The following is a 27,291-nucleotide window of genomic DNA, read 5'->3' on the forward strand; positions in this document are numbered from 1 at the left end:
TGAGGTCTCCCTATGTTGCCCAGGCTGAACTCCAACTCCTGGGCTCAAGCAATCCTCCCATCTCAGCCTCCTAAAGTGCTGAGATTACAGGTATGAGTCACTGTGCCCAGCCTTACTTATTTTTTTATTATTGTGTTTTAAGAGTTCTTTATATGTTCTGGGTATAAGTTATCAAATATCTGATTTGCCAGCATTTTCTCCCAGTCTGTGGCTTGTCTTTTTATTTTCTTAACTATGTGTTCAAAGAGCAGAAGTTCTACATTGATAAAATCCAACTTATCATTTGTTTTCTTGTATTGACTGTGCTTTTGTGGTGTATCTGAGAAATCTTTGCCTAATCTGAAGTTACAATGATTTTTTCTTCCAAATTTTATGGTATTAGGTTTTACATTTAGGTGTATTATCTCTTTTGAGTTAAATTTTATATATGGTGCAAGATTACATCAGGGGTTTTTTTTTGTTTTTTTTTTTTGTTTTGCATATGGATATCCAATTATTCAGCACCACCCCGCCACCTCCCTTTTTTGCGGAACAGGGTTTTGCTCTGCTGCCCAGGCTGGAGTGCAGTGGTGCTATCATAGCTCACTGCAGCTTCTAACTCCTGGGCTCAAGTGATCCTCCCACCTCTGTCTTCCGAATAGCTGGGACTACAGGTGCACCATACCTGGATAATTTTCTCCTCCTTCTCCTTCTTCTTCATTAAGAGGGAGTCTGACTATGTTGCCTAGGCTGGTCTCAAACTTGGGCTCAAGTGATCCTCTTGCCTTGGCCTCCCAAAGTCCTGGAATTACAGGTGTGAACCACCATGCCTGGTCAGCACTATTTATTGAAAAGACTATCCTTTTCCCCATTGAATTATCTTGGAAACTTTGTCAAAAATCAATTGGCCATTTATGTGTAGATCAATTTCTGGACTCTCTATTCTGCTTCACTGGTCTACTTGTCTATCTTGAGGGCAATGCCACACTGTTTTGATTATTATAGCTTTATAATAAGTCAAACTTGTTTTGGCTATTTTAGATTTTGCATTTCCATATGGATTATATAATTAGCTGGTCAATTTCAAGAAAAAAAAATGCCTACTGAGATTTTGATTGGGATTGCATTGAATCTATGTGTCAATTTGAAAAGAATTGACATTTTAGTAATATTGAGTCTTCTGGTACATGAAGACAGTATATCTCTCCATTTATTTATTTATGATTTCTTTACATATGCTTTAATTTTCTATTCACAGGGTTTTTTTTTACATTTCACTGTATAGGCCTTGCACATCTCTTGTCAGATTTATCTGTTTTTAACATTTTAAATGCTATTGTAAATACTACTGTTTTTGTTATACATTTAGATTTCTGATTATTGACAGTTTCGGGTAACAGGAACTGGATTTACCCTGTCACCTGAAACAACTGAAGAAACAGACAAGGGCTGGGTGCGGTGGCTCACACCTGTAATCCCAGAATTTTGGGAGGCCGAGGCAGGCAGATCACGAAGTCAGGAGTTTGAGACTAGCCTGACCAACATGGTGAAACCCCATCTCTACTAAAAATACAAAAATTAGCCAGGCATGGTGGCATGTGTCTGTAATCCCAGCTACTCAGGAGGCTGAGGCAGGAGAATTGCTTGAACCTGGGAGGCGGAGGTTGCAGTGAGCTGAGATTGTACCACTGCACTCCAGCCTGGGTGACAGAGCGAGACTCCATCTCAAAAAAAAAAAAAAAAAAAAAAAAAAAACCAACAAAAAACAAAACAAAACAAAAAAAAACCTGACAAAGTAAAAGAAATAAGGACTCTAAAAACACTGTATGTCAGGCAATGGAGGATAGTGATACCTGGATGATAGGAAAAAAGATGAGATGAGCTATCATTACCCCAGCTTACTGCCAGGAGAGCATTTGCAGGCCACAGCAAAGGGATAGTGAACCCAGGCAGAGCCCAGCAGTTGCCCTGAGTTGAGAAGATGGAGCTGAAAGTCCAAGGAAGTCAAGGTAGCTAGGATTCACAGGGAACGGTACTGGAGAGAAGAGATGGAGAGAACTATATAGGAAGAGAAAGTCAGAGTCTCTTCTAGTATTCAGCTGAGTAATGACCAGCAAACACGTGTGAGAAAACTACTTGAGGCCAGGAAAGAACTCTAAAAGATTAGAGGGAGCAGTGCTTAGAGCTCTCATAGGACTCAGAATAGTGCCTGTTCCCAACAGCCAGAATGTAAAATAGCATAACTCATGGGACATCAGTTAGAGTCCCACAAAAGGTCTCATCTCAGTAGTAGGGACACAACCCTAGACTAAATGCTACTCTTGTCCTGCCAAATAAAGCTTAAAATCAAGACCTTAAAGGATCAAACTCTTTCCAAGTGACTTAACCGCATCTCAGAATTAATCTTAAAAACAATTTTAGGCCCTGTGTGGTGGTGGCTCATGTCTGTAATCCCAGCGCTTTGGGAAGCTGAGGCAGGCAGATCGTGAGGTCAAGAGTTCGAGAGCAGTCTGGCCAGCATGGTGAAATCCCATCTCTGCTAAAAATACAAAAATTAGCTGGGTGTGGTGGTGTGCACCTGTAATCCTGGCTACTTGGGAGGCTGAGGCAAGAGACTGGCTTGAATACAGGAGGCAGAGGTTGCAGTGAGCTGAGATCATGCCACTATACTCCAGCCTGGATGACAAGCAAGACTCCATCTCAAAAAAAAAAAAAATTAGAAAACAAAAGAATTTCACTTAACAAGGTAATATCCATAATGCCTGGAATCTAATCAAAATTATCAAGCATTCAAAGGAGAAGGAAAATAAGGCACACAATGAAAAGAGGGTCATTAATACACAATAAAGAAAAGGCATTAAAACAGCTTTTATAACTGGATCCCATAAATTCAGGAAACTAAAGGAAAGACTGAACTTGTTAAAGTGGAGATACAGAAAACATTAACAAATTAAAAGGAAACTTCTAGAGATGAAAACTATAATATCTGAGATTTAAAATATACTGAATAAATGACAGATTCAACATACAGAAGAGAAGAATAGTGAACTTGAAAACAGTAAAATAAACTATCCAAAAAGAAACACAGCAAGATAAAAAGAATTAAGAAAAATAAAGCATCAGTGAACTGTGGGACAACTTCATCAGGCCAAATGTATGTGTAATTGGAATCCTTGCAGAAAATGAGAAAAAGGGTGGAACCAACAAAATATTTAAAGAAATAATGACTGAAAAATGTTCAAATTTGATGAGAACTAGAAACCCACAGATCCAAGAAGTTCAACAAATTCCAGCAAAAGAAATAGAAAACTCCACCCTGGGCAACATGGTAAAACCCCATCTCTACCAAAACAAAACACACACACACACACACACACACACACACACACACACACACACACACACACACCAAAAATTAGCTGGGTGTGGTGATGCATGCCTGTGGTCCCAGCTATTTGGGAGGCTGAGGTGGGAGGATCACTGGAGCCTCGGAGGCGGAGAATGCAGTGAGCCAAGATTGCGCCACTGTACTCGCTACTGCACTCCATCCTGGATGACAGAGTGCGACCCCATCTCAAAAAAAGAAAAGAAAAAGGAAAGAAATTGAAAACTATATCACATCACATCATAATAAATTGCTTGAAACCAAGGATTAACCAAAAAATTTAGAAGCAGCCAGGAGGTGGGACACACATTCCATACAGAGAAACAAAGCTAAAGATGATAGCAGATTTCTCATCATAACCAATGCAAAATAAAAGATAGTGGAACAACTTACTTAAAGTATCAAAAGAACAAGACTAGGCCGGGTGCAGTGGCTCATGCGTGTAATCCCAGCACTTTGGGAGGCTGAGGCGGGTGGATCACCTGAGGTCAGGAGTTTGAGACCAGCCTGGCCAACATGGTGAAACCCTGTCTCTACTAAAAATATAAAAATTAGCTGGGCATGGTGGCGGGTGCCTGTAATCCCAGCTACTAGGGGGGCTAAGGCAGGAGGATTGCTTGAACCTGGGACGTGGAGGTTTCAGTGAGCCAAGAACATGCCACTGCACTCCAGCCTGGGCAACAAAGCAAGACTCCATCTCAAAAAAAAGGAACAAGACTAGAATTCTCTATCCAGTGAAAACATCTTTTAAAAATAAAGGGGAAAATAAAGAAAAATCAGACTTTTTCTGACATACAAAAATGGATGGAATTAATCACCAGAATACCTGGCCTACAAAAATTATTAAAGGAAGTTTTTCAAGCAAAAGAAATATAATGCCTGGTGAAAATGTAGGTCTACTCAAAGGATAAAAACTACTGGTGCAGGTGCAGTGGCTCGTGCCTGTAATCCCTACACTTTGGGAGGCCAAGGCAGGAGAATAGCTTGAGCCCAGGAATTCAAGACCAGTCTAAGCAACAAAAAACAAGACCCATTTCTAAAATAAAAAAATAAAAAAATTAATTAATTAAAAAAAATTAGCCAGCCACGGTGACGCATCTGTACTCCTAGCTACTCAGAAGGCTGAGGCAGGAGGACTCCTTGAACCCAGCAGTTCAAGGCTGTAGTAAGCTAGGATCACATCACTGTACTCTAGCTTGGGCAACAGAGCAATACCCTGTCTCTGAAAAACAAACAAAAACTGGTAATGAGGCATTTGAGACCATCTTGGAAAACATAGTGAGGCCCCACCTCTACAAATTTTTTTTTTTAAAAGAATTAGATGGGCATGGCATCGTGCATCTGTACTCACAGTTACTCAGGAGACTGAAGAGGGAAGATTGCTCGAGCTCAGAAGTTTGAGGCTGCAGAGAGCTGTGATTAAGCCACTGCTCCAACTTGGGCAAAAGAGCAAGACTCTATCTCTAATACATATATAATATGATATATATGTATTAGATCTATCTCTATTATACATATGATATTATATAATATGTATGTTACATAATATGTATGTTACATATACATATTATATATGTATTAGATATAGAGTCTTGCTCTTTTGCCCAGGCTGTATGTGTGTGTATGTGTGTGTATATATATACACAGTATATATACATAAAAAATAAATACATACATATATATGTATATATGTATTTTATATATATTTATAAATGTGTGTGTATGTGTGTATGCATATGTGTGTGTATGTGTGTGTATATATGTATATATGTATACACACACATATATATACACACACATACACACATTTATAAATATATATAAATACATATATGTATGTATTTTTTATGTATATATACTGGTAGTGGTAACTACCTGGGTAAACATTAAGACTATTTTTCTTATTGCTTAATATAATTTACTATTAAAAGGAAAATAATAACAATGTGTTATTGAGTTTATAACAATTTTAAATGTGAAATGCTTGATGGCAATAGCATAAAGGCTGGGAGGAGACAAATGTAAGAATACTATTATAAGATTCTTGTATACTACGTGAAGTGGTATAGTATCAGTTGAAGGTAGACTGCGATAAATTAAACAGGCATAATAAAGAAACAACAAACTAAAACAATGCAAAAAGGAATTATAATTAATAAACCAGCAAAGAAAATAAAATAGAATCATAAAAAACTATTCAGTTAATAACAAAAAGGCAGACAAAGAGGAAAATGGAATGAATAGCAGATGGGACAGATAGAAAACAAATAGCAAAATAATAGATTTAAACCCAACCATATCAATAATCACATTAATTGTTATTAAATGTGAACACCCTGATTAAAAATCAGAGATTTTTGGTACCTGCAAGAAATTTAATTTAAATATCAAGAAAAAATAGGTTACAAGTAAAAAATAGACAAATATACACTATACTAATACTAATCAAAAGAAAGCTGAAGTAGCTGTGTTAATATTAGAAAAGGTAGATATCAGACAAAACATATTACCAAGAATAAGCAAGGTCATTTCATAACGATAAGGAAGTCAACTAATCAAGGTGATTTAAAAATCCTAAATGTTTATGCACTTACTGACCACCCTTCAAAATACATGAAGCAAAAATTAATAGTACTGCACAAAGAAATATACAAATCCACAACTCTAGATACAACGTTCCTCTCTCAATAATTCATAGAACAAGCAGACAGAAAATCAGGAATGATATAGAAGATTTCAACAGCACTACCAACCAACTTAACCTAATTGACATTTCTAGAACATTACATCCATTAACTGCAGAGTATACATTCTTTTCAAGTGCATACAGAACATTTATCAAGAAAGACCACACTTCAGGACATTAAACGAGTCTCACTGAATTTAAAGTAATTCAAGTCGTGCCAAGTATATTCTCTGATCACAATGGAAGTAATTAGAAATCAACAACAAAGATATCTGGAAAATCCCCAAATATGTGGAAACTAAGTAACATACTTCTAAGTAAACTATGGGTTAAAGAATAAATCAAAGGCAAATTAGAAAGTATTTTGAAATGAATGTAAAAGAAAACAAAATATATCCAAATGTGTAGGATCTCGCTAGAGTAGTATTTAGAGAAAAAATGACAGCACCAAAATGCCTACATTAAAAAGATAAAGGCTTTCGCTCTGTTACCTCAGTGTCTACCCTGAGGAACTAGAAGAGAAGAGCAAATGAAACACAAAATAAGTAGAAGAAGAAAAATAATAAAGATCAGAGCCAAACTCAATACAATAAAAAACGGAGAAATAATACTGGGAATGAGAGATGTCACTACAAATTCTACCTGCATTAAAAGCATAATAAGGGACTGTTGTGTACAAAATATGCCAATACATTTGACAAGTTAGATGAAATGGACAAATTCCTTGAAAGACCCAAACGTCCAAAATGCACTCAAGAAAAAATAGACAGTCTGAATAGCCCAATGTCTATTAAAGACATTGAATTTGTAGTGAAAAACTTTTCCACAAAGAAGATTCTAGGCTCAGACAGCTTCACTGAAGAATTCTATCAGACATCAGCCAGGCGCGGTGGCTCAAGCCTGTAATCCAACACTTTGAGAGGCCAAGGTGGGCGGATCACCTGAGGTCGGGAGTCTCAAACCTGACCAGCCTGACCAACATGGAGAAACCCTGACTCTACTGAAAATACAAAATTAGGCGGGCGTGGTGGCACATGCCTGTAATCCCAGCTACTCGGGAGGCTGAGGCAGGAGAATCACTTGAACCCAGGAAGCGGAGGTTACAGTGAGCCAACATTGCATCATTGCATTCCAGCCTGGGCAAAAAGAGTGAAACTCCATCTCAAAACAAAAAACAAAAAACAAAAAAAGAGAATTCTACCAGACATTTAAGGAAGAAAGCATATCAATTATATGCAAAATCTTCTAGAAAATTGAAAGGGAGGGAATAATTCCTAACCCATTCTATTAGGCCAGCATTACTCTCATACCAAAACCAGACACATATATCACAAGGAAAGAAAACAACAGACCAACATCTCTCATGAATATAGATGCAAAAATTCATAACAACATTTTAGCAAATTGAATCCAGTAGTACATAAAGAGGATAATGCTTTATAGCAAGTGGGGTTTAATCCCAGGAATGCAAGGTTGGTATAATAAACAAAATCAATCAATGTAATTTACAATGTAATCAAATTGTCATTTAGCCTGTAGTAACATACTAAAAATGAAAAATCATATAATCATGTTAATAAGTACAGAAAAATCATTTGACAACTATGACTTTCATTCCTGATAAAAACTCCCAATAAATTAGGAGTAGAAGGGAACTTCTCAACCTGATCAAGGCATTTATGAAAAATCCAAAGCTAATATCTTAGTGGTGAGAGACTGAATGTTTTCCTCCTAAGGTCAGGAACAGAACAAGGCTGCCTACTTTCACCGCTTCTATCAACATTGTATCTATCAGAGGTTCTAGCTGCGGAAGTCAGACGAGAAAAACAAATTTTAAAATATCCATGTTGGAATGGAAGAATTCGTTTGGCTGTGGCTGAACCACAGACTTTTCTGGGTCTCTGGGGAAGATGGTAACATGTGAGTGCACACACACACACACACACACACACACACATGCATGCATGCAGTGTTGTGTTGGTGCATGTGGTGCCTTCTCTGAAATGCCCCTCAAGATTGGGAAGCAGAAACATGTCCTGAGATATGGCAGGCATGACCCATGCAACCCCCACAGTCTGTTTTAGGTCTTAGGTTTTTGCTTAAAAATTCAAATGGCTTTAGCATTTTACTTTATAATATTTGTGCTATTTTAATGAAGAAGGACTATTCTAGGTAACCTATGCTTGAGGAAAAGTTACAGTGAGGAAGATGGGTCATTTATCTGAAGTCCAGGACCCTGGCCAGCTGGGTGATACAAATACCTCACTGTGAGAAGCAGGGTGGCAGGAGAATGAGTGCATAATTCAGAGCATGTGCATGTAGGCTACATGTGAGACATTGGGCAGGCAACCCTACCCCTCCAAAACTCACTTCCCTGCATTTTAAAATGGGGGGGAGAACCTCTCTATGACCTTGCGCTCAGGATGAGTGGGATGTTGGTAATGGGTGACAATGCTCTGAGGGATCACTTTCTTCTTGCCAAATGGTCAACTGCAAGTCCTTGGCAGGCCCCCATGTGCTGTCCTCCTGGAGGGCTGAGAGGAACTTCTCTGGCGGAGGCATGTTCCTCCTACCTGCCCCAACGCTGGAGACTTTGAGGCAACTGAGACGCAGGCTGTCCCACTGTGCAAGTTTGAGACTGTTCCAATGATTTCACAGATATTTCGGGATGGGGAGGTTTGAGTAACAATCTAAGAAACACCTGTGGGGTGGTCAGAATAATGCCCCTGCAGCTGGTCTACATCCTAATCCCTGGAACCTACGGAACCGTTCAGTTATGTGGAAATAGATAATTAAGGTTGTGGATGGAATTAAGGTTGCTAATCAGTGGACCTTAGGTTGGGAAGATTATTCTGAATTATCTGTGTGGATCCAATGTAATCACACAGATCCTGAAAAATGGAAGAGGGAGGCAGAAGAAGAGTCAGAGAAAGGGATAGGATAAGGGAAGCAGAGTCTGGGTGATGCCATATGAGAGGGCTTGGTTCCCTATCACAGACTTTGAAGATGGAGGAAGGGTCCACAAGCCAAGGAAAGCAGTCAGTCTCCAGCAGCTGGAAAAGACAAGGAAATGGATTCTCCCCTACAGTGCCCAGAAGATATAGAAGCCTACTGACACCTTGTTAGAGACTCATGTCCGACTTCTTCTTCTTCTTCTTTTTTTTTCTGAGACAGTCTCACTCTGATGCCCAGTCTGGAGTACAGTGGTATGATCTCAGCTCACTGCAACTTCCGCCTCCCAGGTACGAGCAATTCTCCTGCCTCAGTCTCCTAAGTAGCTGGGATTATAGGTGCGTACTACCATGCCTGGCTAGTTTTTGTATTTTTTTTTTTTTTTTTTTGAGGCGGAGTCTCGCTCTGTAGCCCGGGCTGGAGTGCAGTGGCCGGATCTCAGCTCACTGCAAGCTCCGCCTCCCAGGTTTACGCCATTCTCCTGCCTCAGCCTCCCGAGTAGCTGGGACTACAGGCGCCCGCCACCTCGCCCGGCTAGTTTTTTGTATTTTTTAGTAGAGACGGGGTTTCATGGTGTTCGCCAGGATGGTCTCGATCTCCTGACCTCGTGATCCACCCGTCTCGGCCTCCCAAAGTGCTGGGATTACAGGCTTGAGCCACCGCGCTCGGCCCTAGTTTTTGTATTTTTAGTAGAGATGGGGTTTCACCATGTTGACCAGGCCGGTCTCGAACTCCTGACCTCAGATGATCCACCTACCTCGGCCTCCCAAAGTGTTGGGATTACAGGCTTAAGCCACAGAGCCCAGCCAGACTTCTGACCTATAGAACTGTAAGATGATACTTGCGTTATTTTAAGCCACTAAGTTTGGGGCAATTTGGTAGGGCAGCAATAGCAAACTAACATATTCCAGAAGCTACTGCCCTGCCAGCTCTCTCCCTGTGCTGGAAGCCCCAGCAGATTCAGGGATTTCATGGGCTTTGGTTCCATAGGCTTTCATCCAGTTGTCGGGCTTCAGGTCCACTGATGCGCCATCTGGGCATGCTGGCTGTGAGGCCCTGCAGGACTGTGTGTGATCAGAAAGAGTTGCTGGCCAGCCCATGAGAAGGCCAGAGCTTGTGCCAGGCCTCAATTCCACCAAGGGGCCCATTTGGGAGCAGTCCTGCCAGTGGCGGCATGGAGGAAAGAACACTGGCTTTCGAGTCTCAAGGGCCTGAATCTAAATTTTGGATTTGCCCTCTACCAGGTGTGTGACCAAGGGCAAGTTACGTAACCTCTCTGTGCCTCAGTGTCCTTGGCTGCAAAATGGGGATAATGGTATGCACCTCACAAAGTTTTTAGAAAGACTAAATGAGTTCATACATGTAAAATGTTTAGAACAGGGCCTGAGACTTTTTTTTTTTTTTTTTTTTTTTTGAGACGGAGTCTTGGTCTGTTGCTCAGGCTGAAGTGCAATGGAGTGATCTTGGCTCACTGCAACCTCTGCCTCCTGGGTTCAAGAGATTCTCCTGCCTCAGCCTCCCGAGTAGCTGGGACTACAGGCATGCGCCACCATGTCTGGCTAATGTTTTTTTGTATTTTTGGTAGAGAGGGGTTTCACCAGGTTGGTCAGGCTGGCGAGACTTAGTGAATGCCTAAAATGTGTACATTGTGACTGGTATTATCTGTATTAAAATGACCACATCATAGTTGCTGTCTTTAGGTGGTGAACCATCTAGCCAGGAGTCATACTTGCATGGAGTAATAAGTGCAGAGGCGGGACGGGCAGCATACCATGGAAAACAAGGATCATTCTTCTTGAAGTTGGGGATTCAGGAAATGCTATAGATCCAGTGAGGCTTAAGCTCAGCCTTGGGAGGTGAGCACATCTCTGCTGGACAGGTTGTGGGGTGGTATAGGAGCACTCCTGGCAGAAAATGCATCTTGGGCTAAGCTCAGGGCAGGTGAGAAATCGCCTGGTCTGCTGGCAGCACGGTATTGCTGGAAGTTGGGGTGTGTAGGGGAGATGCAGAGGCTTGCGGGAGAAGAATGAGAAGAAGGGCTGGAGCCGGCTCATCATGCGGCTAGTAGGCCTGCTGAGGAGTGTGGACTTTATCATGGCAGTAGTGGAACCCTCTGAAAGTCCCCTCTGAATATGGAGTGGGCGGTGGGTTGGAGACAATGTGCAGGCTGGAGGCAAGCGTGTCTGTGAGAAGGCCAAGGCTGTGTCCTGGGATTGGAGGATGGGCCCTGGGTCTGGGGATTGGGGATGGGGAATGGGACAGACTCAAGGCTACTTAGGAAGGAGTCTCAGTGGGCCTTGGTGGCTCCCTGGTTGTGGAGAGGAGGGGCAGAGAGGGCTCTGAGTGGCTCCTGGTAGCCAGTGGCCGGCTGATTGCCTAGCATTTCTCTTGCCCTAGCAATGGAGGCCATATTTGGTTCTGTCAAAACCTCTCTAGGCTGAAACCATTTGATCTTCCTCCCAGCTTCCAGCCCCACTCCCTCCCCACCACGTCTGGCTATGAAGCCTGCCTCCCCATCTTACGCCCACATTCCTATTTCTTTAGCCAGTCACTCAACACACTTTCAACAAACTTTCCCTACTATGTGCCAGGCGCTGTGCTGGAACCCAAGGGATACAGTTATGAACAAGACAATCCTGCTCACAATCTGAAGAACAATCCTGATAACGGTGACCAACGAAGACGTGCAAAATGTCAGAGGGCCACAAACCGCAGAGGGTAAGGGGTAGTGGGAGGCAGGCAGGAGAGCATTGCATACATTGTATATGACATGGTCATCTTAATACAGACAATACCAGCCACAACTTACACTTTTTAGGCATTCATTAAGTCTCAGGTACTGTTCTAAGCATTTTACATGTGTGATCTCATTTTACACTGCCACTCGAATGAGGGAAAAGTGGAATCCCAGAGTTTCAAATCCCAGCTCTGCCACTGCCGTGAGGTCTTGTGCAAATTGCTTCTCTCTGTGCCTCCGTTTGCTCATTTGCACGGTAGGAATGGTGACTGTTTCTACCTGCAGGGTTGTGGAGAGGATGAAATGAGTGAATGTATGTGAAGCGCTAAGACAGTGCCTGGCACATTAGTAAGTGCTGGACGTGTTTGCTCCTTCTAGGTCTACATTTTTAGCAGAGGGAATAGCAAGGGCAAAGGCCCTGAGGGGGGAAAGGACTTGGCACGTTCCAGGAATGGGAAGAAGGTCAGGACGACACAAGGGGAATGTGGCAAGGGCTGAAGTTAGGAAGGCAGGGCCTGGGCAGGTTGTGGCTGCCCCTCCCCTGAGTCCTCTTCCTGACTCAGGTGTGTCTGCCCCTCTTCTGCCCTGCCCCTCCTCATCCCGACCTTCCTCTGTTCCGCCCCCCTCCTCTGCTCCGCCCCCCTCATGGCTTCCCGGTGCCAGCCCCAGCCACTCCCGCCTCCTGGCTTGGTTTTCCGGGATGTCCACTGTGCAGCTGCTCCTCCTCTGTTCTTCAGTCCGATGTGCCCGCCTCCCACCGCACCGCCTGCTCTGATCAGCCGGAGCCTCCCGTCTTTCCCCAGAACTGCCTGGCGTCTGCTCATCTAGACCCTTCCTTTCACAAGGGAGCCTGGAGCCCAGAGAGGGGTGTGACTAAACCAGGGCCACACAGCGGTTCAGAGGCCAAGACTGGAGCCCGGATTTTCAGGACTCTGTGCACTATGGCTTCTAGTTTCCCAGGTCAGACACTTCTGCCGATGTTGCTGTATCACAAATGTGACTTGAGTTGAGGAAGGCAGGAAGAGGCAGGGAACGAGGAAAGCACAGTCCACCAACTAGAAATTACTGCCGTGAGCACATTGGTGTCTGAGCCTTTTTAATGCTAAGCACACTGTTCCTCAAAGAGAAACCGTGTGTGAGGCTGGGACACAGAGTGAGAAGGTGCTGTCTGTTCGCCTTTGCTGTGTCCCTCCATAACTACCCTGGGAGAGCCGGGGATCCCATCCGCTAAAGGCATGTCATGCAGGGCCCCAGGGTCACACAAGGGAGTGATGGCAGAGCCTGCCTCTGCGGCCCCAGGAGGAGTGAGACTGAGAAAGGGGAGGCAGAGACCTCAGGAAAAACATGATGAACTTCTAGGAAATTTGTATCTGGCCAAGCACGGTGGCTCACGCCTGTAATCCCAGCACTTTGGGAGGCCAAGGCAGGTGAATCACCTGAGGTCAGGAGTTCAAGACCAGCCTAGCCAATATGGTGAGACCCCGTCTTTATAAAAATACAAAAAAATTTAGCCGGGCATGATGGTGGGTGCCATAATTCCAGCTATTTGGGAGGCTGAGGTGGGAGAATTGCTTGAATCCAGGAGGCGGACATTGCAGTGAGCCAGGATTGCGCCATTGTACTCCAGCCTGGGCAACAGAGCAAGACTCCGTCACACACACAAAAAAATCTGTATTCATTTGCCAGGGCTGCCATAACAAAACCACAGACTGGGGGCTTAACCAGAGGTAATTTCCTCAAAGTGCTAGAGGCTGGAAGTCCAAGATCAAGGCACCAGCAGGGGTGGTTTCCTCCAAGGCCTTTCTCCTTGGCTCACAGATGGCCACCCTCTTGCGGCCTCTTCACAGGGTCACCCCTCTGTGGGTGCACAGCCCTGGTGTTTTCTGTGAATTCAAATTTCCCCTTCTTATGAGGGACACCAGCCAGATTGGCTAATGGCCTCACTTTAACTCATTTTAACCCCTAAAGGCTCTATCTCCAAATACAGTCACACTCTCAGGTACTGGGGATTGGGGCTTCAGCATATGAATTTTGGGAGGGTATAATTCAGCCCATAATGAAATCAAACACCAATCTATCAATGCTTATCCCTGGGCAGGAATGCAAAGACTCAGGACTCCTAGCAGGGAGGCACCCTCAAGGGTAGAAACATTCTGGGAATACTTCCTGGAAGAGAGAAACTTGAAGCTTTGGTCAAAAGGGGATTAGAAGGCATTCCAGGCCAAGGGAACAGCATTAACAAGCATCTAGAAACACATGCAGGGTGTGCTTTGGGGAACACAAGGATGCAGTTGTCTAGAGGAGTCACTGGGGCCAATTCTTCTGGGGGTGGAGTAGAAGGGGAGTTAGGTTGTGAAAGGCCTTGGATGTCAGGACGACTTGGGCTTGATTCCATGGCACCAGGGAGCCATTGATGGTATCTGAGCACAAGACAGATAAGAGTTTTGCTTTAGGCCAGAATTAGGGAAATGACAGGTTAGAGCAGTGGTTCTCCAGCTTGAGCATGCATGGGAATCCCGGGGATGGCTGGCTAAACCAGACGGCAGGACCTTATTTCCAGAGTTCCTGACCCAGTGGGTCTGAGGTAGGGCTGAGAGTTTTCATTGCTGACAAGTTCTCAGGGGCTGCTGTTGCTGCTGCTGTGTGTAATGTGAAAATCACCGGAGGTTTTGCTGGAAGGCAAGAGCAGGGGTGGGAGGTGAGAGGTACGGTTCCTCTCTGAGGCCTCTGAGGCACTAGCAGTGGAAAGGCCCCTAACTCCCAAATTTTAGACAGGGAACTGAAGCCCGGAAGGCGACGGCCATAGTTGGGGTCGTTTCCAGGCCTTGAGCCTAGATTCTTGGGCCTAGGTTGCCATGGCACCAGGAGCCTGGAGCAGAAAGGCTCCTCAGGCACTCCCTCTGGGGTCCATTCGGCCCAGGCGCTTGCACGGGCACTGCGTTTTGCTTGGAAAACGGGTAGCAAGCCGCTAAGACTCCCAGAACGTGGGAAGCAACGAAGCCCAGCAGACAGGGCAGGAGGGCGGCGCTTTCCGGTCGGGCCCCGGATTTAACTCTCTTCACCTACAAAGGCCCCACCCCAACCCTCCCAACCCCGCCCCAACTACGCCCATCTCCGACTCAGCCCAATATAGCCAGGCCCCCTGCGCCAGCCCCGCTCTCCCGGTTAAGAGCGCAGTGCCTGAATCTCAGCTCTCCTTCCTACTGACTGGGTGACCTTGGGCCAGATACTCAACTTCTCTGTACTTCATTCTCCTCATCAGTAATTTGGGAAACACCTGTCTCATAGGGTTGTCATGAGGATTAAGAGTTTATATTTGTGAAGTCCTAGGAATACTGCCTATTAAGCCTTGTTACTAAGTGCGTAAGCTTCGTCATTAGTGGTAATTATTGTTATCTTTGCCCTGTTGGAGCTTTGATTCACTTAGTAACAGTGCTATTAATTTTATTATTAAATTTTTTATTTATTTTATTAAATTTTTAATTATCTATTTCAGACATTAAAAAAGAGCATAAAAATATAAAAACTGTATCTCCATCACCCAGTTTAAGAATGAAAGCATTATAAATGTTTTCTCGACCTGGCGCGGTGGCTCATGTCTATAATCCCAGCAATTTGGAAGGCCTAGGCGGGTGAATCACTTGAGGTCAGGAGTTCAAGACCAGCCTGGCCAACATAGTGAAACCCCCCCTCTACTAAAAATACAAACAATAGCCTGGCATGATGGTGGGCACCTATAATCCCAGCTACTCGAGTGGCTGAGGTAGGAGAATCGCTTGAACCCAAGAGGCAGAGGATGTAGTGAGCCGAGATCGTACCACTGCCCTCCAGCTTGGGCAACAGAATGAAACTCTGTCTCCAAAATAAATAAATAAATAAATAAATAAATAAATAAATAAATGCTTTCTCTCTACTCAACTTTAGTCAGAGTCTTCTGCCTCCAACCCATCCCCTGCACTGCTCACCAGTTGTGAGAGATCCAGAGAAAATACAAGTCGAATCCTGCCACAACCCTGCTTGAAAATCCCCACCTATAAGATAAAATCAGACACATCCCTTGACATCCAGGCCCTTCACATCTGACCTGCGCTGAACCTTCTGTTTGGTCTCTGCCACCCAAGACTAAAGTCCCCCTTAATATTTCTTAAGCATCCCCAGCTCTTTGCATATGCTGACCCCTCTGCCTGGGGTCTTGTATATCCTTTCTTCTCTCTCTTTTACTCACTTGATGGGGAGCACCCATTCTTTGGTCCCCCAAGGCTCCCTAGCCTGCCCACTGGGAATTAATTGTGTTTGTGTGTCCCCTCCCCTAGACTGTAAGCACCTGGCAGCAGGCCCATGGTGACTCTTGATCTGCTCCTGGGGCAGGGAAGGCACTCATTACACTACACAGTTGTGGTTGAGTGTGTTTGGGGTACTGTACTGGGATGTAGAAGGGGTGGTCATGCTGATTCAAGCCCCATTCTTTTCATGGGGAACTTGCAGTCTGTCAACTGTAAAACTTCGGAGGAAGAAAATAAAAGAAGGCTGGGTGTGGTGGCTCACACCTGTAATCCCAGCACTTTGGGAGGCCAAGGCAGGTGGATTACCTGAGGTCAGGAGTTCAAGACAAGACTGGCCAACATGGTGAAACCCCGTCTGTACTAAAAATACAAAAATTAGCCGGGCGTGGTGGTGGGTGCCTGTAATCCCAGCTACTCGGCAGGCTGAGGCAGAAGAACTGCTTGAACCCTGGAGGCGGGGGTTGCAGTGAGCCGAGATCACACCACTGTACTCCAACCTGGGCGACAGAACGGACTCTGTGTCAAAAAAAAAAAAAAAGGAAAAGAAAAAAGAAAATGAAGTAATTCAATGGGGTCTTCATTTTAAAGAAACTCCAGAAAGTGTGATTTCCCCTAAAGTGTCCAGTTTCCGCCTCTGAAACCCCTTCCTGCTTCTTCCCCCTTCTTCCTTAGTCCCTATCTCCTCCCTCTGAGGACAGCGGGTTCCTCATGATCAGTGGATCTTCCCCAGGGACTTCTACGTGGGACATGCAGCGGCCATGTCCTGGATTCAAAAGGCTTGTGGTTTTGGAGAAATCGAATGGATGCCAAGCCTGGCCCCAGACAGCCTGGGTACTAGGAGCAAAGAGGATGTGCTTCCAGACCAGAGGCTCCTGGCCTGTTTTCATTCTGTCAAATGTATTTGCAAAGCAGAATCTCTTTGAAGAGAGAAGAGAGCCTAGGTCTTCATTTAGGTAAAGGAGAAATAAACTGGTGAGTGCACTCAGACCCTGTGGTGGGAGCTGGGTGCTGGGGTGGAGTAGGGCGGGACACTTGCCTCTAAGGACATTTTGAAATTTGTTCTATGTTCACATCCTATTTTTAAAAAATGAACACAAATTGGAGCATAATCAGAAAAGCCAGGTTCCAGTATTGCACATACCAGTGACCAGCCTGTTCACCTTGGTCTCTCAGAGGCTCACTTTAATAACCACCCAGTTCTTAGGCTCCAAGAGTAGACACAAGAGGGACCTCTGTAAACTAGACGGGGCTGGGCACACTTAATTATTATTTACTCTTCCTTCAGTCCCTCTCAGGAGACAATAGCTGAGGCCTTCACTATTGGCCACAGTGTGAGGGTCTCTTTGTGTGAGTCTGGGTGTGTATGTCTGGACATGAGTGTGTGAGTCTAGGATGTGTGTGTGTCTCTGTGTGTGTCTAGACATGTTTGGGTGGGGTGTGTGTTGACTATGAAGTTGACCATTACAGGGTCTCTGCCCCAAGGAGCTCCTGGTGAAGCAGGATAGGAGGCCAAGTGAAAAACTTCCTCCAACACTCTTGAACTCCGACAAGCACCAAATAAAGGGCTGACAAATGTGAGCGCACAGAGAAGGGAACCCACCAACTCAAACAGGGGCCTTTGCACTGGCTCTTCCCTCTGCTTGAAGTGCTCTTCAAGGCCCACTCTTGCCTCCTCTAACTCTTTGAGCAAATGGCACCTTCTCACAAGGCCTACTTGGTCACCCCGTTTAAATAGCAACTTTCAGGCTGGGTGCTGTGGCTCATGCTGTAATCCCAGCACTTTGGGAGGCTGAGGCAGTAGGATCACTTGAGCCCAGGAGTTTGAGACCAGCCTGGGCAACACGCTGAAACCGCATCTCTACAAGAAATATAAAAATTAGCTGGGCATGGTGGTATGTGCCTGTGGCCCAGCTACTTGGGAGGCTGAGGTGGGAGGATGACTGGAGCCCAAGGAGATCAAGGCTGCAGTGAACAGTGATTGTGCCACTCTACTCCAGCATGGGCAACAGAGTGAGACCCTGTCTCTAAATAAATAAATAAATAAACAAATAAATAAATGGCAACTTCATCCCACACTCCCTAAACCCACCCCTGCTTTATTTATATATTTATAGCCCATGCATTTCTTTTCCTTCTTTTTTTTTTTTTTTTTTTTTTTTTTGACAGTGTCTTGCTCTGTTGCTCAAGCTGGACTGCAGTGGCATGATCATAGCTTACGACAGTCTTGATCTCCTGGGCTCAAGCGGTCCTCCCACCTCAACCTTCCTAGTAACTGGGACCACAGGCATATGCCACCGTCACCAGCTAAATTTTTGATTTTTTTGTAGGGAAGAGGTCTCGCCATGTTGCCCAGGCTGGTCTCAAACTCCTGAACTCAAGCAATCTTCCTGCCTCAGCATCCCAAAGTGTTAGGATTATAAGTGTGAGCCACTATGCCCCACTGCATTTATTTTCAAAGACAGCAAAGTTAGCTATATGCAACTAACTTAAAATGCTGTATGTTTTACTCACTTATTTTGTTTTATTATCTGTTTTCCTCATTTCCTACATTAGAATGAAAGCTCCATGAGGGAAGCTACCATGTCTGCTTTGTTCACAGCCTGTGTCTCTAGTGCCTAGAACAGTACCTGGCACATAGTAGGCACGCAGGAGGTATTTGTGGCTATGGTGGTAATCGGGTGGGTGTTTGGGGTAGATGGTAGCAAGGCCACGGGCATGCCTCTCTATTCTGGAGGGGTGGCTTGAGGTCTGAGGTGGCAGCAGTGGACTGAAGGGGCACCTGTGGTGTGTATCTGATATGGAATCTGATGCAGATGGGGTGATGGAGGCAGAAGCAGTCCAACGGGCACAGGGAAGAAGATGTGGCCTGAGAAAACCTGAGACATTTTGGAGGCCATTCTGGATGCCCCAAATTCTAACTCAGTGCCCATTTCCTCCCTCTGCCACCCTGAGGATCCAGAGCCTATTGATATCAGGGAAGGAATAGTCAGGGGACACATTTGGAGGTCGGGGAAGGTGCTGGTGGACCCATTTATGAGAACCGAAGGCCACTTGAGGGTGTCTTGGCTAGGGGAAAGTACCTGGCTGGGTAGAGGCATTTGGAAGGGAGGAGGTAGAGGGCATTTGGAAGGGAGGAGGCAAAGGAAAGCCTGCAGTGGTGGCTGGATTGTAGGCTTGGTGAGAACAGACATGTTTCTCTGAGCATTGGAGAATACGAGCAAGGCCCAGGACCGGAGAGTGCTCACCAGACCAGAGGCCAGAGAAGAGGCCTGGCTGGGAAGGGCTTCGAAGACCAGGCCAGGGAGTCAGGATAGAATCCCGGGGGGCCCCGGGAGCCCCTGACGATCTGGAGCCAAGCATAGGAGGTGGCAATGAAAGGAAGTTGTATTCAGGAAGAACTGCCACTCAAGGGTCTTTCTCGATGCCAGCTGCCCAAAGAGGAGGAAGAGACATGCTCTATAAGCCTTCTTATAGACAGAGAAGGGGGATAGAGAGGCTGTTTCCCTTTGGCAGTTCATTCATTCACTCTGTCACTCATTCGCTTTATTAAGCACGTAATGTGTACTGGACTCTATTCTGGAATCGGGGAATGTCACCAGAAATTAGCCCTGAATTTTGACCCCATGCAAGGCAGAGAGTGCCCTAGAAGAGGCATGCCAGCTCTGAGGAGGCTGTGGTTGTGCCCAGCTGAAAGACCGGAGAGGGCTCCCTGGAAGGGGAAGCATCTGAGCTGGGCCCTCCATCATGGTCAGCAGTTTGAAAGTCAGTTGTTCAGGAAGAGAGGATGGTTCTACTCCGGAGCGCCTCACCAAGAGGTTTTACCATATATCGCTTCATTTAATTCACCGAGCAACCTTGGAGATGGTGAAGGCAGAGGAAGTGACTTATTTTACAAGATGAGGAAATAGGATCTTGGGACCAAGCCCAAACAGGGTAACTGTTCAGCCCCAGGTCACCAGGCTGACAGCAGCAGGGTTGGAACTAGAACCCAGAGCTGTTGGACGCCTGGCCAAATGCTCATCCTGTGGGTTCACAGAAGTCACTGGTTTGCTTTCCAAGATGCTGTGGAGAAGCTGTCAGCAGATTTCTAACATGAGGGATCTTGCTCTGTCCCCTCCCTGACTCCAGAGAGGGCTCAGGACAGGGACCAGTGACTCACTCCAGGCTCCTCACTCGTTGGTCAACAGTAGGCAGTGCCCAGAATAGAAAAAAAAAAAAAAAAAAAGCCTCAGACTCTGAGTTTGAGGACTTGGGGCTGATCCCAGCTGGTCCCATGTCCTGGCTGTACAGCCTTGGACAAAGCACTTCACCTCTCTGGGCCCTTCAGTTTCCTGCTGTGTCAAATAGGGACACTGTTCACTCCAGTACTCCCCATCTCCAGGGAGTTGAGAAACTGAAGCCATAATGGGTATGACCCACATAAACATTAGCTAGTATTATTTATAAGAAACTGGCCGGGCGCGGTGGCTCAAGCCCGTAATCCCAGCACTTTGGGAGGCCGAGATGGGCGGATCACGAGGTCAGGAGATGGAGACCATCCTGGCTAACACGGTGAAACCCCGTCTCTACTAAAAATACAAAAAACTAGCCAGGCGAGGTGGCGGGCGCCTGTAGTCCCAGCTACTCAGGAGGCTGAGGCAGGAGAATGGCCTGAACCCGGGAGGCGGAGCTTGCAGTGAGCTGAGATCCGGCCACTGCACTCCAGCCTGGGTGACAGAGCGAGACTCCGTCTCAAAAAAAAAAAAAGAAAAGAAACTGGGGGTTGGCCATACCACCAGAATGATGACAAGGACACTAGGACACTGCTACTACTGCAAGCTAACTTAAACTGAGCCCTCGCCAGGCCCAGTGGGAAGTGCTTTACATACATTAATTCATCCAGTAAAGCGAGGACTTGAAAACATTAGCAGTAAAAGCATCATCAATATGTAAAGATAATGATGATGATAAAGGTATCTTGCAAAGCAAAGCAATTAAGACATTCACAAGTCTTTAAGAGCAATTGAGGGCCATGCAGACTCTGTCCCCTGGCCTCTTGACACAACTCTGGGCCTTTACTTCCTTCATCCTCCGGGTATAGGCAGCCAGCCCCTCACTCTCAGCCCCCTAGTCCGTGGAGGTTGTTCAGGCCCCAAGCCAGGCCAGCCTGAAGATTCCTATTCCCAGGCAGCTGGGCTGTGGCCCCAGGAGGGCGGCCAACAAGGGGCCTAGTGGCTTATCGCTCTGCAGCGACTCCCCAGCGGGCAGACTGTCTCCGCTGCTGCAGAGCAAAGCTGATAAAGAGGACAGAGGCTTGTGTTTACTGGGGCCGAGTCTGGGGAGAGTCGGGCCTCCCAGGGGCGGCCCTGTCTCCTCTGGGAACAGACTGTCTGTTTGCGGAGATACCATCACATTCCTGCAGCTTCGGCCACCCCAGGATGGACTGGGGGAGGGAGTGGCGGAGATGGGTGGGGAGGATGCAATATGACAGCTGCGGCCCTCTGTTTCCCTGGGGCCAATGCTGAGGAGGCCTGAACTGGGTCCTCCAGGGGGATTCAGGTTTCCCAGCCTGATTGCCAAGTACTTTAGATCATTAATAGCCAACACGGGTACAGTACTTTACAGTTTACAAAGTATTTTCTCAACATTTACCTTTGTGGGTCTTCCAGATAGCCTTCCATTCACACAGTCTGGGGTAATGTTTCATAGAAGGGAAATGCCCAGCAAGACTGGGGCAGGGGAACTGAGTGACCCACAGCTGACCAGGCCAACTCATATTCATAGCTAACACTTTTGAGTACTTACCATGTGGCATGACTGCAGAAGCACTTAAGGCATATTAACTCATTTAATCTTTGCAACAGCCCTTATGAGGTAGGTGCTATCATTATATCCATTTTCCAGACGAGGACATTGAATCAGACATAGGTTAAGTAGCTTGCCTAAAGTCACACAAACAGAAAATGGGAGTGCTGGGAGTTGAACCCCAGCAGCATGGCTCCAGAATCCCCACTGTACCCAATGTCCTACACAACCATCTTGAAGCAAGCTTGTGATGTATTTCTATTCTGTGTGCAAAGGCCGTGGGCATTTGCAGCTGCAGGAGGTGGCCTAGCTGGCTTTGGAATTAGAGCTGCATTCTACTCCCAGCAGTGACACTAATGAATGCTGTGGCAGAATCAGAACTCTGTGAGTCTATTTTCTCACCTGGAAAGTGAAAATAGCACCTGCCTTAGCAGAGAGTGTGAGATGTTGTATGTGAAAGATCTGGTACATAGGAAATTTTCATTAAAGAAGTACTATGACTACTTTGACAGAGGCACTGGGGAGGTGGCCTGTCCAAAATGGAAACTTCAGAAGAGTATCTCTTAAAAGAGAGGCCCAATTACTCAGTTATGGGAGCACAGAGGAGGGGTGACTTCTAATAGGAGGGATCAGGGTGTCCTCAAAGTAGGCAGCATGAGCAAGTGGTTGGGACTCTGGCTTCAGAGTTGGGCAGACTTGAGTTCAAATTCCAATATCCAGTCCTTACTCACTGTGTGACCTTGGGGAGTTACTTCTTTGAGTATGTAAAATGAGAACACTAAAAAAAAACCTGTCCATAGGGTTGTGAGGAATGGATGAGACCATTCAAAGGTCAAAGAGACCTTCTGGGAAGAAGCTCTGGGCACAATGGCAGGCACCTAGTAAGTAATAAATGCTTCTGCCATTGTTGTTTACAGGGGGTTAAGGAGGTGGCAGTGAGGTAGGGTGGTGGGCAGAATAACAGCCCCCTAAAGATGTTGTGTCCTAATCCCTGGAACCTTTGAATGTGTTAGGTTACATGGCAAAGGGGAATTAAGGTTGCAGGTGGAATTAAGGTTGCTAATGAGCTGACTTTGAGATGGGGGAAATTGTCTTGGGTTATCCGATGGGGCCCTGCCTAATTGCAAGAGTCCTTATAAGTGGCAGAGAGGCAGAAGAGGCAGTGTCAGAGTGATATGAGTGAGAAAGGCTCTACCAGCCATTCATGTCTTTGAATTGGAGGAAGGGGCCACAAGCCAAGGAATGCAGGCTGCCTCTGGAAGCTGGACAAGGCAAGAAAATGGATTCTCTCCTAGAGCCTCCTGAAAGGCAGGAAGCCCTGCCAGTGCTCTGATTTTAACCCAGTGACACCCATTTTGGACTTCAGACTCCCAGAACTATAAGAAAGATAATAAATATGTGTTGTTTGAAACCACTAAGTTCATAGTAATTTGTTATAGGAGAAAAAGGAAAGTGATATAGAGTGCGAGTTGGTCCTTGAAGACTGGTAGGATGGTCACAGGCCAAGGTGGGGCAGAACAGCACAGGAGGCGGAAACTGAGCCTTCAAAGGCCTGTGGGTGGCCGGGAGCACTGCATCATGCCTATAATCCCAGCATTTTTGGAGGCCAAAGCAGGTGGATCACCTGAGGTCAGGAGTTTGAGACCAACCAGGGCAACATGGTGAAACCCCGTTGCTACTAAAAATACAAAAATTAGTCAGGCGTGGTGGCCTGACTATAGTCCCAGCTACTAAGAAGGCTGAGGCAGGAGAATGGCATGAACCCGGGAGGAGGAGGTTTCAGTGAGCCGAGATCGCGCCACTGCACTCCAGCCTGGGCGACAGTGTGAGACTCAGTCTCAAAAAAAAAAAAAAAAAAAAGGCCTGTGGGCTTGAAAGCACACTTGGCTTTTCCAAGTGGGGAACACTTGGGAAAGCTCATGTGGTTCTTTGCAAAAATGGACATAATTTTCCATTATTCTCCATGCCTGCCAGTACCTATGCTCTTTTGCAATGTAACTTGGTAACTCTTCCCATCAAGAGATAGAGTCTATTTCTCCACATCTTGAATCTGGGTTTGGCCCTATGACTTGCCTTGGCTAACCGTATGCAAATTCCAAGCTTGGGCCTCAGGAGACTTTGTACACTTTTGCATTCACTCTTGCTGTTCTTAGGCGGAACACTGCCACTGCCTAAAATCAAGCCCAGTGTAACCAGCAGCCTTGAAAATGGCTCCTGGCGTGAATGCCCTGTGTGATCCTCTCCCATTGAGTATGGGCTGGACCTAGAGACTCGCTTCTCACCAATAGAACACTGGTAAAGCGATAGGTTGGTGCCTCTGATATTGGGTTTTAAAAGGCTGTGTGACATCCATCTTGCGGTCCGTTTTTTGTTCCCTTGCTGAAGGGGTCACTGTTCCCTGGCCGAGGGGGTCCACTGCCATGTTGCGAGCTGCCCTATGGAGAAGCCCAAATGGCAAGGAAATGATGTCTTTCCCCAGCAGCCAGTGAGGACCTGAGAGCTACCAAAAGGCACATAAGTGAACTCGGAAACAGACCCTCCCCATCTGATACCTTGACTGTAGCCTTGTGAGAGAGGCTGAGCCAGAATATGCAGCTCAGCAGCACTTGAGTTCCTGACCCACAGAAACTGTGAGAAAATAAATGTGTCTTATTTTTAGCTGTCTAATTTGTTACACAGCAACAGATAACGAATATACTTCTAGGCTAGTCTGCTGGATGATGAGTGACATATGGCCTAGTCACTTCCTTTCACCCAGCCAACACCCAGACAACCACCAGGCAAGTGAGTGAGACATCCTAGACCAGCCTGCTGTCAGCTGCTTGCAGACATGTGAGTGAGCCAAGCCTGGCCCAGATCAGCAGAACTGGGCAATAACAGAAGTTGTTGTTTTAAGCCACTGAGTTTTGGGGGTGATTATTTTTCCCAGCAATAGCTGACCTCTGTAGCCCGAGGGTTATGCATGTAGCAGGAACTGAAACCAGGAAACTGGGTAGGGGGCTAAGCATGGAGGGCTTTGATGATGGAATAAGGCATTTGGAATGGGGGCAGGTTTTTGAGCAGGAGAATAACATCGTGATCAGAGCTGTGGTTAAGGAAGTTTCTTGCAGCAGCAGGGAGTGGCATGAATCACAGGCAGGGTAATCACTTAGAAGGCTGCTATCATGAGGCAGATGAGCAGTGATGGAGGCCTGAAATTGAGTAAAGGGTTGAGGTGTGGAGAGAGTTAGAAGTGGAACCAATAGATCCTATTCTGTGTGGAATGGGGGACAGGGCAGTGGGAGAGGAGAAGTTGATACCCAGGTTTTGACTCTGGGATACTGAGTGGTTGGTGGTACTATTGACAGAGATGGGGAAGTCAAGATGGGGGATAGGGAGATGCATGCTATTTGGTGGACTGAGGGTTAAGTGCCAAAGAGACCTTCTGGGAAGAGGCCCAAGAGACAGTGATTCAAGACTGCAAAGGGAGCTCTGTCCCAGTCCAGTGTATTGATCAGGTTTGAGGAAGGATAGAGAATAGCACCTTCTGGCTGGGTAACTGAGGGAGCTGGGCAAAGGATTATTGCAAAAGTATGGGAAGGGTTTGAGAATTGCATTAAGGGATGTTGAAGTATCCTGGGGCTGGAAATGATGGGGAGCTTGCTTCTTCTCCTAGGCCTGAGAAGGCAAGGGAGGGAGCAGGAACCGGAACCAGAGGAGGTAGAGTACGGAGAGTGCTGCCTGATGGAAGCTGTGGCCTTTGGTTGAAGATACAGCAGACTTATGGCAACCCAGCAAGGAGGGCACCAGGAGAACAAACACTTTGACCTCTCCCTCTTCCCATTCTGTGAGGACTTCTTTGGCATTCCCCATTAGCTAAGTTCACCCTGAAGTCAGACAGCAAGGTTGCCTGTAGATGTGGACCATACACATCAGCCTTGCAGGACACAGAGAGCGTGGAGAAGGGGAGGGCCTCACAGAAGATACCTAGCCACCTAACACATGGTGAAATTCCTTTAGCCCGTGTTAGCTGATGACCCTGTTCTGGGAAATGAGATTTGAGGAGAAACCTGGTAGGCAGTTTCTGGGTAAAAGTTTTTTACTCTTAGAAGGAAGACAGCAGGAGAGATGTTCTTCAGGGTGTCTGATGTGATGCCTGGAACTGCAGCAGCCATTTTGCAACTGCAAGGGAAGCCAGTGGAGGCAAAACTGACCCACTGTGGATGGAAATACAAATAGAAAGAACTAGGTTCTTGATTACTTCGTGGAGCTTCTCTAAGAGCCTGTCCTACATCCAGGTTTTTTTTTTTTTTTTTAATGAAATAATAAAGATTCTTATTGTTTGAACCACTTTGAGTTGGATTTCCAGTTACTTGCAGCCCAAAGCCTTCTTTAAAAAAATTTTTTTTTTTTTTTTACCCAAACAAAAGCACCAAAGCATTCTAATGGACATAGCTGCCATCCACCACATTCAAGCCCCTGTGCAAGCTCTATAGCTTCCACAGACTACAGGTCAAGCCCTCCTGTTTCTTCTGCTGACCACAGATTTGCACTAACTGCATCAGATTCAGTGAGAATTTCAAATCCTTTTTCAATCTATGACAAAATAAACAGACAGAAGTAGGTCATGGGGGTGCTCTTCCCTTAACTTAGGAGAAACTGAGGAGAAATCCAGCTAAAGGCAGTGGAGATAGTGAGGGCATTAATCTGAGTCTCTGGGATGGGCAGGAGAGAGAGCAGAGGTAGGAGACTCGTTCCCATTACCCACCTCCCTGAGACGTGTGGTGCATTCACAGAGACCCAGGCTCTCAGTCTTTGTTTCCCTGTCCATCAGCTAAAGGCTAAAGTGGGCCCCACCCAGTCTGGACATGCATCATTAGCACAGACTCCCCACGTGGGGCCAGCGAGTAGGCCTCTATTTTTCAGCATGGACTCCCCAACCTCAGTGCCGTTGTATCTTCCCCCACCCAGGTTTTGCAGGACTTGCCTATATCCGGGTGTCAGAGTGAGTTCAGGGAAGGCTGGCCATCACTTGGGAACTTTAGAGAGAGGCAGATGGAAATAGGAGAGGAAGCTGCTGTCACAGGGGCCACACTTGGCTCACCAGAGAAAGTCACTTGGCATCAGCAGCTAGTATGATGGATTTACCATGCCCGCCTTGCCCACAGTGGAGTCCCAAAAGGTGGCCATTGTCAAATGACTGCACCCATAGTCTTCTGTGCTTCACCCTCTTCTGTGGGCTTCCCTGGCCTAGGGAAGTGAGCTCCCTACACCACTGGACTCTTCTCCATCTAAGTCATGTCATGGAAACCCCTCCAGAGCTGAAGACAGACAGATCTGGCTCTGAGTCTCTCTACTATCCCTTCTTAGATGTGGGGCAGGAAACTAGCCTCTGAGATTCATTTTTCTTATCTGTAAAAGAGGCTCTTACACTAATTACCTGAACAAATTTATTGTGAGTTTCATATGAGATAATGACTAATATTTTCAAAGCATAACCATCTAG

General features: G+C 46.0%; 1 long non-coding RNA gene across 1 annotated transcript; it reads left to right on the forward strand.

The window, feature by feature from the left end:
- Positions 1-27,283, forward strand: LOC106999220 (uncharacterized). Its single transcript, XR_001445946.3, has 4 exons — positions 1-90; positions 9,225-9,340; positions 25,462-25,505; positions 26,757-27,283. It is a non-coding gene; the product is annotated as an uncharacterized LOC106999220 (long non-coding RNA).
- Positions 27,284-27,291: the final 8 nt, after the last annotated feature.

Source organism: Macaca mulatta, chromosome 7 (assembly GCF_049350105.2).
Source record: "Macaca mulatta isolate MMU2019108-1 chromosome 7, T2T-MMU8v2.0, whole genome shotgun sequence".
NCBI classification, from domain to species: Eukaryota; Metazoa; Chordata; class Mammalia; order Primates; family Cercopithecidae; genus Macaca; species Macaca mulatta.